The 11,181-nt window shown below is 47.2% G+C and overlaps 1 protein-coding gene across 1 annotated transcript in view; it reads left to right on the top strand.

Moving 5' to 3' along the window:
* Positions 1-5,870: 5,870 nt before the first annotated feature.
* PLD1 (phospholipase D1) overlaps positions 5,871-11,181 on the top strand; it is a 136,049-nt gene continuing 130,738 nt past the window's right edge. The window contains exon 1 of the mRNA XM_081862202.1: positions 5,871-6,007. The gene's annotated coding sequence lies outside the window, so the exon portion shown is untranslated. The remainder of the gene's footprint in view (positions 6,008-11,181) is intronic.

Raw genomic sequence — 11,181 nt, 5'->3', positions numbered from 1 at the left:
TATCCTTTTTGGTCTGAAGTTGTTGTCCATATTGATTTTGTACCAGAGAAATTCTTGATATTTGAAGATGCTGATGAGTTTTTAAATTGCATTTCTGCAGCACGAGGACTAAGAAAAGGACAGCAAGCTCTTTCAAGAGATTTGTCCTTCGATTCTGGAAGGAGAAACACCTACGATCTATTATGCAGTGGTCTGAGGTCCTCTCTGGCTTGGCTATCCTCGAACACATTTCTTATGAACATCCATTTCATGTGAATTCCTTTCTGGATGGCTTATATTGATTTGTATGTTTAAATTAAGATGGATGCATTGATGGCTACTGTATTCTCAATGTGAACTGGTGAATTTTATTTACGTCCACTCCCTTCCCCCTTTTCTCTGTTGTTCTTTCTTTGTTAAACTTGTTATTATTTTTAAATAATGAACAAACGAATGAATAAGAGAGCACAGGAATGACAGCTCTATTCACAAGAATACTACTTGGGTCCATGAAGCACCCATGCTGGATTGTCAGAGGACTCAGGTCCTGGGTCTTCCAAGCTTCCCTGTGCGAGGACCTATCATCAGCCCTCTGTACATAATAGGCAGGCCAAGTGCCTTGCTTTGTAAAGGACACTCTTCTGTCTGAAGCGGTGTCTGGTCCAAGTCCAGTTCAAAGACGAAGAGCCATAAGATGGGGGAGACAGCAGAAGAACCTTGAAGCTGCTCACCAGCAGTAAGCACGTGGAAAGCAAACTGACACATGGGTCACCTGGTGTCAAGACCGAGCCAGCAATAAATCACATGCAGCAAGTGAAGTTATTAGAAGAAACAGGGTCTGCTCAGGAGTGCCAGGCCTAATGAGCATAGCAGCTCTTCCTTAGTAGGTTTTGCCCCTATGAGGTAATTGTGGAGGTTGAAGGTCCCTGCCTTCCTGCAGCTACCTAAGTCCCCTCCTCCTCTGGTTCTTTCCCAAGCAATCTGAGACTATGCCGGTGCGCTTGCCTTTGCTCCTTCCTCTTCATGCCTCTCCTAGTCCTGGGAGACCAGCGGGGAGGGGAAGACATCAGCCTGACTCTTCTCTACCTCTAGGCCTCCCTCATAACACCTTCCTGCTTCCACTTCTGCTTGTTTCTGTACTTCTCTCTGCCACAGCCTCTCCCTGCTCACTAAACCCTGTTACCTCCTCAGCTTCCAGCACCTCCTCCCCCCAGTCTGCTTCCTCTTCTCCCTCTGAAACACTCATCAACATCCCACCATGTCCCAAAATCCCACCATGTCCCCTGGCTCTGGTATATATATATGCCATACCAGAACATAGGAAGTTGCTTTGTACAGAGCCAGACAATTGGTCCATCTAGTGCAGTATGTTGCCTGCACTGACTGGCAGCAGCTGTCCAGGGTTACTTTCTAGCCCTGGTGGAAAATGCCAGAAATCAAACCAGGGACTCCTTGCATGCAAAGAAAGTGCTCTGCCACTGAGCCCATATATCTGCATTTGTGTGTGTGTGTGTGTAATTCTTCATCTTGTGTTGTTGGCTGCAATGAGGTCCTTTAACTTCCTTCCCATAGAGAAGAACATCTGTAGCAGAGATAAAACAACTTCCCCCTGATGGGTTGCTGTTCCCTTTAATCAAGGAAGAATCAGCAGTTGTCCCTTGCCTGTGCAATACATCTGCCAGCTGGCGGCAACTGCAAAGCCACAAGACAGCTAGCCGCTGTGTCAGCAGTTGAAGACTGCTCAGCTTGCACCCCAGCAAGCCAGATTCAGCCCACCCAAGGCCCACTGGCCACCGCCTGCTGGGCAGCCAGATAGGAGATTTATGAAGCCCATGGCAAGCTGACGTGCATGTGGTTTTACAAGGGGTGCAGTTACTGTATGCTGCAGGAGGTAGTGATGACTACAAACTTAGATGGCTTTAAAGAAGAATGGGGCAAATCATCATCTTATCAACTGGGCTACTTCTAGCTCAGTAATGTTCCCAAACTGGTCCATGGACCATCAGTAGTCCATAAGCATCATTTAGGTGGTTCATGGCATTAAATATGCATACTGATTTTAAAGTGGAGAGTATGGAAAGGCACTTGCTCTGTTGCAACATCCTCTAACCTCCCTGAAAACAAAGCAGGGTGAATGTTAATTAAATACCTGCTGTTGTTCTATTTAGGACTGCCGTCAAAGATCTCACAGACAGATACTTATGGAGACAAGGTGGTCCTTCAGTTGCCTTTGCCTTGGTCCTTAGCTATGAAGGGCTTTAAAGGCCAAAACCATCACTTTGAAACTGAGCCCAGAAACAGGCTGGGAACCATAGCAGTTGGCACAGCACAGGTATAAAATGGCCATAACATCCAGTTAGAAATCTAGCAGCCTGCATTCTCCAAATAGCCTTCAAAGGCAGGCCCATGTATAGCACAGCACAGTAGTCTTTCCTAGAGGTAACCAGGAGCATGGGTAACTGAGACTAGGTTATTTTAGTTGAGGCAGGGTCAGGTGGCCTATCAGCAGTACCTCAGATACAGCTTGCCCATCTCACAACAACAAGGTCAAGGAAGAAGACCCTCAAGCTGTGAACCTGTTCCTTCAGTGGGAGTATCACTGGAAGCGTTGAGACGAAAGTCAGTTTGCACTGCAGGCTGACTTGACTTCGATTTGGGTTTCGATTTCTGGGAATGGAGTTGAGAGATGACCTAACCTGGGGAGAAAACAGCGAAGACTTGATGAAGAGAGCACAGCAGAGGTTTTATTTTCTGAGAATCCTCTGGAAAAACAATCTCTCAAAGGACCTGTTGATGGCATTTTACCATTGCACTGTGGAGAGTGTACTAACTTATGGTCTGTGTGTGTGGTTTGGGAACTGCACGGCCAGGGAAAAAACAATGCTGTCCAGGGTTGTAAAGACTGCAGAGAGAATAATTGGGTGCACTCTTCCCACCTTGGATCAAATCTATGCTTCCAGGTGCCATAAGAAAGCTGCAGAGACAGTGCAGGATAGTGCGCACCCCAGAAATGATCTCTTTCAGCTCCTGCCTTCTGGAAGAAGGTATAGGGTCATAAAGGCCAGGACTAGCCGCCTGAGAAACAGTTTCTACGCAAATGCAATTCTGGTTCTAAACGCAGCATAAGGAGTCTCTATAATATATTGTATTTTAAAATGGGGTTTCAGAGTTTTTAGGGGGGGTTGAATGTTTTATGTAGTTTTTCAATTTCATTGTTCTGTGTGGGACAATGACAATAAAGATATCGTATCGTATCATAGATAGAGAAGGTCCTCCAACCTTCCTAGACTTATCTTCTTGCACTGACCTATTGAACCTCCTTCAATGTTAGACTGATTCTCTCAGGATTGGTGACCTCATTTTCTTCTCTAGCCTTTCCTTGGGAGAGGAGACATCTTGGTGTGTCTCTCCTGGTGAGATGGCTCTTTGCATCTCCACCGTACATAGTTAGAACTAGCATTTTCCCTATCAACAGTGGCGGACCTACATTTTTGGGGTCCTGAACTGTTATGGGCCCCCTTCACAACCAGAAACAAGATTTGGGTAACCACAGTTATCTTCTTCAGTGGAGTTGCTCCATGACAGATCACCACACCTTTACAACATCTCTCAAACTTTGGGATTGTTGGAATATATACAAAATAAAAACAAAAATGGTAGACACAAAATTTGAAAACAATGTGGACCCAAGTTGCTTATGGGGCCCCTCTGGGATCAGGCCCCCCAAAGCTTAAGCTTCATTAGTTTTATAGTAGATCTGCACCTGCCTATTGTGTACTTCCAGCAATAGATATAGCTTTCTTGTTTTCCCAAGTCTCCGTGTGATTCTATCTAGTGTAAAATGCGCTCCTCCAGCAGGAATAAAACGTTCTGTTCAGCTTCTGTGAGTGTGTCAACTCCAAACACCAACAAGTACACCAGAATCAGAAAGTACCTGAAAACAATTTTAGAACTAATAGCAGATCTCCTGGCCACAGCCTGCTCCAACTCAAGGGCGGAGAAGCCTTTTCACCTCAAGGGACGGATTCTCTTCTGGGCAATCTTCCAGGAAAAATAAAGAAATTGTATGTTTGTGCAGTAAGACAGTTCCTCCGCACACTCACACACCCTTCCCCATCCAGGCAGTGGAGAAGGCATCATCCTAGGGCAAATTCCAGCCAGGCAAACACATTCATGGAGGGTGAAAAACAGGGCTGGGGCCTGGGGCCAGGTAGAGAAGCCTTGAAGGCCGCATCCAAGCCACCTAGGCCTGAGGTTCCCCATCTCTGAGGTAACCGCTCTAGCTGCCGGAAAGAATGCTATGGACACGTAATGCTCCCCGTTTGCAAGAGAGAGTCGAACTTGCCTCAGGGAACAACTCAGTGATGCTTTCTGCTAATTGGCACTCAAGGTGAGGCCCTTGCAAAACCGGTTGCGTCGCTCGTGTTCATTTTCATAGGCCTACGCTGGAGCGCTTCTTCCTCTCCTGCAAGGGTTGCCAGTCCAGCAGACACACCTGCAGCAAGGAGCACTTATTATTCTGACAACGCACTGTGATTAGGAAGGTGTAAGAATGCCAGCCGTGGCTTCTCCCTGTCCAGATGGACGGCGACACTTCAAGGAGCAGTGCAGATCAAGGATTGCTGCCTGACAGTTTCGGAAGGAGGAGGGATGCAAAATTTTGTGATAGGTGGCTGGTGTTGCTATGGCTTAAAGCAGACACATTGCAGAGATGGATGGAAGGCACCACCTGAACCTCTGCCCACCCCCCTCCCCAAATCAGACTGCTTAAGATAAGAAAAGTGACTTGAAAATGCATGTCAAAGCGTAGGATTATACTTGCTTGACTTTCCGGAGACAAACCTGTCAGTAGAGCATGAGGCTCTTAATCTCAGGGTTGTGGGTTCAAGTACCACCTTGGGCAAAATATTCCTGCATTGCAGCGGGTTGGACTAGATGACCCCCAGGGTCCCTCCAAATTCTCTACAATTCTATGACACAACATTGTATATAACCTTTGTATAACATGCAGCTGTCTCATATGGGGTTTCGAACTCACAACCTTGGCGTCATCAGCACCACACTCTAACCAACTGAGCTAGCGCTTCCCCAGCCTGAAGCCCTTCTGCTGCTTTGGACTACAATGCCCATCATCCCTGACCACTGCCCATGATGAGAATTCATAGAACTGTGGAGTGGGAAGGGACCCTGGCGGTCATCCAGTCCACCCCCCTGCATTGCAGGAATTTATGAGAGATTTTGTAGTTCCAAAGCTCGGGAAGAGGGCACCAGGTTGGAGAAGGTTGTCTTCTCAAGCCTGGCCAGCCTTTCCTGGAAGCCAGCTCCCTCTGAATAAACACATCGAGGAGGCAGCTGCCTTTCTTTGAGCCTGCGGCCCAGGCCTTAGGATCAACAAGCATTGTGCATTGTCTGTTGTTCCTACGAGGAATGCCCCTTGTTGTTCGCACTTCCAGCAAGCGGACAGACAAAAGGATTGTTCCGGGAGATGCCCAGCAGATGTGAATAGCCAAGATGACCGATGTGCTGCATTAACAGAGCTGCTGCGAGAGCCTCGCATGTACCCAGAGGGGCAAAAGGGATCTTGTAAAGCGCTGCGCCCGCCCGTAGCCTCGCCAGATGCTGCCAGCCCCATCGGGCTCAGTATTGCCTGCACGGACTGGCAGCAGCAGCAGCAGCAGCAGCTCTCCTAGATTTCCCAGCCCTTTCCAGGAGATGCCAAAGGCTTGAATCCAGGGCTTTTCAGCTGTGATTGCACCACGGATGAGGCTCCGCGGCCCTCCTTCCCCTTTCGAAGAATCGGAGGCACCCAAAGCCAAGGTCTCCTCCTCGCCGGAGCTGCGCACCCGCCTCCTGTGGGCGCGGGACAGCCGTGACCCCGCCCCGCCCTGCTTCAGCCGGGCGTCCAGCTCCACCAGCCAGGCAAGAGGACTCCTTTCCCGGGCTCCTCCGGCTCCTGGCGTCGTGCGCTCTCTCTTGCTCTCCGCGGTGGGATCCAGCTGCGCGCTTTTTGCGCGCGCGCCGCAAGCAGGTAAGCCGCGCGCCCCCCCTTCCCCCGCGCCAGCGAAGCCCTGGCGAAGAAACGCGCCACGATGCCCCTCGGCGTCGCTGTTACTCCGATCCGGAAATTTGCTAGACAGCAGCTCCGGCTGCGTCGATTTGCAACTTCTCAGGAAACTTTTGAAATCACTACCTTTCCCGCTCCAACTACGACTGAGAGGGAGAGGGAGGGAAAGAGAGAGAGAGAGAGATCCCCTGGGGTGATCTCCCTTTCTCTCGGGGTAACTAGACCAGCTACCTACCAAAGGTGGAAATTCAGCCAATTCAATAACAGATATCGCTCTTCCTATGATGTCATTGTTGGCTGATGGGAGTCCCCCACCCAGGGGTGTAGCCAGGACAGGGGGAGCTGCCTCCTGTTCAAGTAAATAAATAAAAATACTGAACTAAAAGTAGAAATTGTAGAAATTGTAGAAGGCTGTTGACAGATTTTTTTCTTAGTTGTTGTTGTTTAGTCGTCTCCGACTCTTCGTGACCCCATGGACCAGAGCACGCCAGGCACTCCTGTCTTCCACTGCCACCCACAGTTTGGTCAGACTCATGAGGTGGCCAAAGTATTGGAGCCTCAGCTTCAGGATCTGTCCTTCCAGTGAGCACTCAGGGCTGATTTCCTTCAGAATGGAGAGGTTTGATCTTCTTGCAGTCCATGGGACTCTCAAGAGTCTCCTGCAGCACCATAATTCAAAAGCATCAATTCTTAGGCAATCAGCCTTCTTGATGGTCCAGCTCTCACTTCCATACATCACTACTGGGAAAACCATAGCTTTAACTATACGGACCTTTGTTGGCAAGGTGATGTCTCTGCTTTTTAAGATGCTGTCTAGGTTACTTGGGGTCAAATTAAAACAACTGTTGTTGAGACTCAGATGGGTGTCCTGCCCCTGCAACATAAATCCTGGCTACACCATAGCTGTCAACCTCCCTTTTTTTGGTGGGAAATTCCCGTATTCCAGCGCCGTTTCCTGCTGCTTCCTGCTGTTATCCCGGATTGTTAGATATCCCGTAGACTGGCCCCGGGACAGGTGAGGCTGCTGATCCCTTATTTTCAAATCTGAAAGTTGACAGCTATGGGCTACACCCATGCCCCCACCCACCTTTTGCAAACTTTTAAATTCTTCTCCCCACCTTTGTACAGACTTTTGCTTGTGTGTTTGTTATTCCCAACCAGGAAGTATTTTTTAATTGTTATTGTTTTGTAGGGTTTTTTGTGTGCATACATGAATAATCTGAGGCTGAGTGTCTGGTCTCTCTCAGGAATTCCACCATGAGCCCATCTCATGGATGCACCTGAGAAGCAGATTTGCTCCAGAGGAGCCTTACTGTGGGAGGACCTGCGAAGTTTCTGACACCTCGCTGTGGGTGATGCTGGGACTTCCTGGTGTCTCTTGCAGAAAGGGCTGTCTTCTCAGTGGTGGGGGGACAGGGGATATTACCAGACCTGCTTTCTTCTTCTTCTTGAAATGAAAGGTTGTTAGACTTCTATCAGCTCTTGCATGCATGGCCAAGGATAGTGGGAAATGCAGCCGAAAAGCTGGATGGCTGCAAGTTTCAAAGAATGGTAAAGTTGGAGGCGACCCCAAAGATCATCTAATGCAGGCACGTCCAACTTCCAAGAGACTGTGATGTACTCCCAGTATCAAAACACTGGCAGTGATCTACTTGTTGATCTTTTTTGGGGAGCATTGCCCAAAGCTGTTGAGCGTTCGACTCCCTGTGGTGCAGAAAATGAATTTAGGTCTTAGTTTAAGTTGAAAAGTGTTGGGATGTGTCTCTTAGCTGCAGTTTAGATGTCAGTTTGCAAGCCGCTTTTAAATGTGCATTTGACCTCGCACATAGTTTTTGCATGCCTTTTGCAATTTTCGCTCGTTAAACTGGCTTGTTAAATTTGCTTTTTTAAAAAAGGAACAGAAACAGAAAGGCAGTGTATGCATTCTTCTAAGAATAATATGAGGTGGAGATGCCCGATTTGCTTTGCAGGGAGTTTATAGATAGGAAGCCGCTGTCATCAGCTTTAATTGCACAAACCCAAATTTATGGTAGGCACCCATGAAATTCTGCAAGTCTGGAGGCAAACTGGGAGCCGTGTTTGTGCCTGAGAACTTGCAAAACTGTAATAATCTGAACTGTGGCATGCATATCTAGCTTCATTCATTTGTTTCTTAATAAAACCTCATTGGGGAGCACTTGGTGTGTTTTACAGAGTACCATAAACAAAAGTCAGATCTCTGGGCCCAAGATGCTCACAGTCTAAATTTAGAATAGAGGAAGGAGGAGAAATAGACAACAGGGGGAGCAAACAGTTGCAGGATTGCAAGCAAATGCAGTTGCACGTAGAGTAAGCCTGCAAATTTTGCGGAGGTTATGTTCCGAGGATCATGCCTAATACCAAAATCGTGTATAGTCAGAACATATTGTGTTCAATGGGATTGCCAGAATCTCCTTTCCCTGACTCCTGCCCCCTTTCCTCCCTCTTTTTATTTTAATGTGCTTAACTTGCATGCTTACATACTGCACTTACTGCCCCATTCTATGCATGTTTACTCAGAAATGTCCAGCATCTTGGAGTCACACTTCTGCTTAGAGTAGACCTATTGGAATCAACAGAACTTAAGCTAATTGTAATTCAAGTCCCATTGATTTAAATAGGTCTGGATCCAACCTTCTTCCTCCTGGACTCTAAGCTGAGAATAAGGTCATATGCTTCCTTTCCAATCAATCAGTCAATGAAATACTTGCATGTATGTTTTGCAGCATTACCCGTAGCCAGAGAATTTTGTGTGTGGAAACAGTCTTCTGCACAGGGATCAGTAATAATTGGGTGTGCAAAAGCCAGGTACCAGGGCTCTGGTTTAAAAGCAAAGAAAGGGATGGGAGTCACACCTAGCAATCTGGTTTATCTATTTATGTCTTTCCCGATGGCTTGCGTATATACTTTTACTCAACAGCAACACCTAAAAAGAAAACGAATAAGAAAACCATCTAGCCAGTAACAATTTTTATAAATGCAGGTAAAACCACCTAAATTATTATTTTAAAATCTATTAAATCCTCGTCTGCATCATATCTGAGTCACTAAAAGCTCTTTGAAATAAAAATTCAGGCCGTACTCTTGTTAAAGGTAAAGGTACCCCTGACCATTAGGTCCAGTCGCGGACGACTCTGAGGTTGTGGCGCTCATCTCGCTCTATAGGCCGAGGGAGCTGGCGTTTGTCTGCAGACAGCTTCTGGGTCATGTGGCCAGCATGACTAAGCCGCTTCTGGCGAACCAGAGCAGCGCACGGAAACACCATTTACCTTCCCGCCGGAGCAGTACCTATTTATCTACTTGCACTTTGACATGCTTTCAAACTGCTAGGTGGGCAGGAGACCAGAGCAGTGCACGGCATAGTCGTGTTAGGACCAGCCAAAATGCCACACAATTGCGAATGAGTTTTCAAGTTCTGTGTCAGGCTGAATGTTGAGCAGGAGACGAGAAGCTGGCCTGACACTGAACCCACAGCCCTCTCCATTTAATCACAGTCTCAAGGACAAACTAAATATGCCTCTTTCAGTTGCATTAGTTTAAGAAACCCGGTTAGTTGTAGGTACGTCAGGTTTTCATGAGGATCGTGGCAGAGAAGAAAAGGATTCACCATCCAGATGAAAATTGCTCTTCTGGGCTTAAATAAAAACTCACACAACTGCAAATGATATGTTTTGCCTGCAGTTTGGTGGAGCGTTGGAGGAAGTTGCACACTTAGTTGGACAGTGATAGGGTACCTGCTGCCCTCCAGATGAAGTTGGACTGTGACCAGCCAGCATGACCAATGGTCAGGGAAGATGGGAGTTGTAGTTTCCAGCAGCATCTGGAGTAGGGATGTAAGACGGCAGCAATGCCCATCCTTTCCTGTGTTTGTTGCAATCAGCACTGTTTCTGTTCTACTGCAGTTCGGCTTCCACTAAAGCATACATCGTTTACCTTAAGAAACAGAAATAGCTAATCTCACTCATATTAGCTTGTGTAATTCCCATTCCTGATCACAAATGAACATGCAAATTGTGGCAATTTGTACTCCCATTTTTGACATACTGTAGTTCTCTGACATCTCTAACCTGGAGGGATGCAGGTTTCCAGGCCTTCTCTGGTAGATGCTATGCAGAGTTTATATTGTTGCTCGGGCTGCTGGGACAAAGAATCAAATAATGCCTGATCCCACATTCTTGAAAATATATGTTGGATTTGTTGTTCCAGCAGGCCAAGGTGCAACCAGGGGCCGCACAGATCCTCTTAAATTAAATCTGCAATCTCTTTCTACTTGTTTATTTTGTTGGCATCTGTCTGTCCCCGGAGATAATGGCGGAGTGCGCCTTTGGGGGTGAGGTCAAGCTCTTGGAAGGTAGCAGCGCTTCTTGCTTGTGGCTGTAGAGACCAATGTGGGAGAGACATGTTTTGTTGCAGCCAGGGAAGATGGAGGCGTCCGGTTGTGCTGATGCAGGTGCACCATGGCATTTATTTTCCCTGTTCCCAGTAGAAGGGAGAAGTAAATCAGCAGGCTCTGTATTGGTCTTGGATCCAGTCTCATGCTATCTAAGAGTACCGGGTGGCTTAGTCATGTAAATAGGTGTTCCCCATACTTAAGCAAATAGATTGTGCCTTAGATAAACACTTAGGCAAGAGGAGTTTTATTGTTTCCTCTGAGCCACACTGGAGAATGTTTCGCCCGATTATGAACTGCTTTATGACTTCCCATTCCATACTGCCCAGGTGAATGCCAAGGTCTGGTGTGCGGCCTAGGTGCTGAGTTGGACACCTGTTGCAACTTGAAACATCTCCAGTTCACCAGTTAAGGGGCATAAGACACTTTTAGGCCCCATGCCCAGCACAGCTGACTCTTGCTGTAGATGTGTCTGTCCTGTGCCATGTGACAAAACCATGGGCACAATTTCTGTCCAAAGTAGGCCTTTATCTTGGCACGCCCACTTCTGATACAGGCTCCACCTGCTTTTAGCAATTGTCACCAAATTACAACACCATGCACACGTCAAATAAAATATCCCACCTAGCCCGGAAGATGGTGTTTAGGCAATACATCAAAAACAGCAATCCAAATAACATAATTTCCTATTGAAGAGCTGTCATATATTCTCCGCATCATCTCCTCTAAA

This window comes from Podarcis erhardii (assembly GCF_964252035.2).
Source record: "Podarcis erhardii genome assembly, chromosome: 5".
Taxonomy (NCBI): Eukaryota; Metazoa; Chordata; class Lepidosauria; order Squamata; family Lacertidae; genus Podarcis; species Podarcis erhardii.
This window is presented reverse-complemented; position numbering and strand designations above follow the sequence as displayed.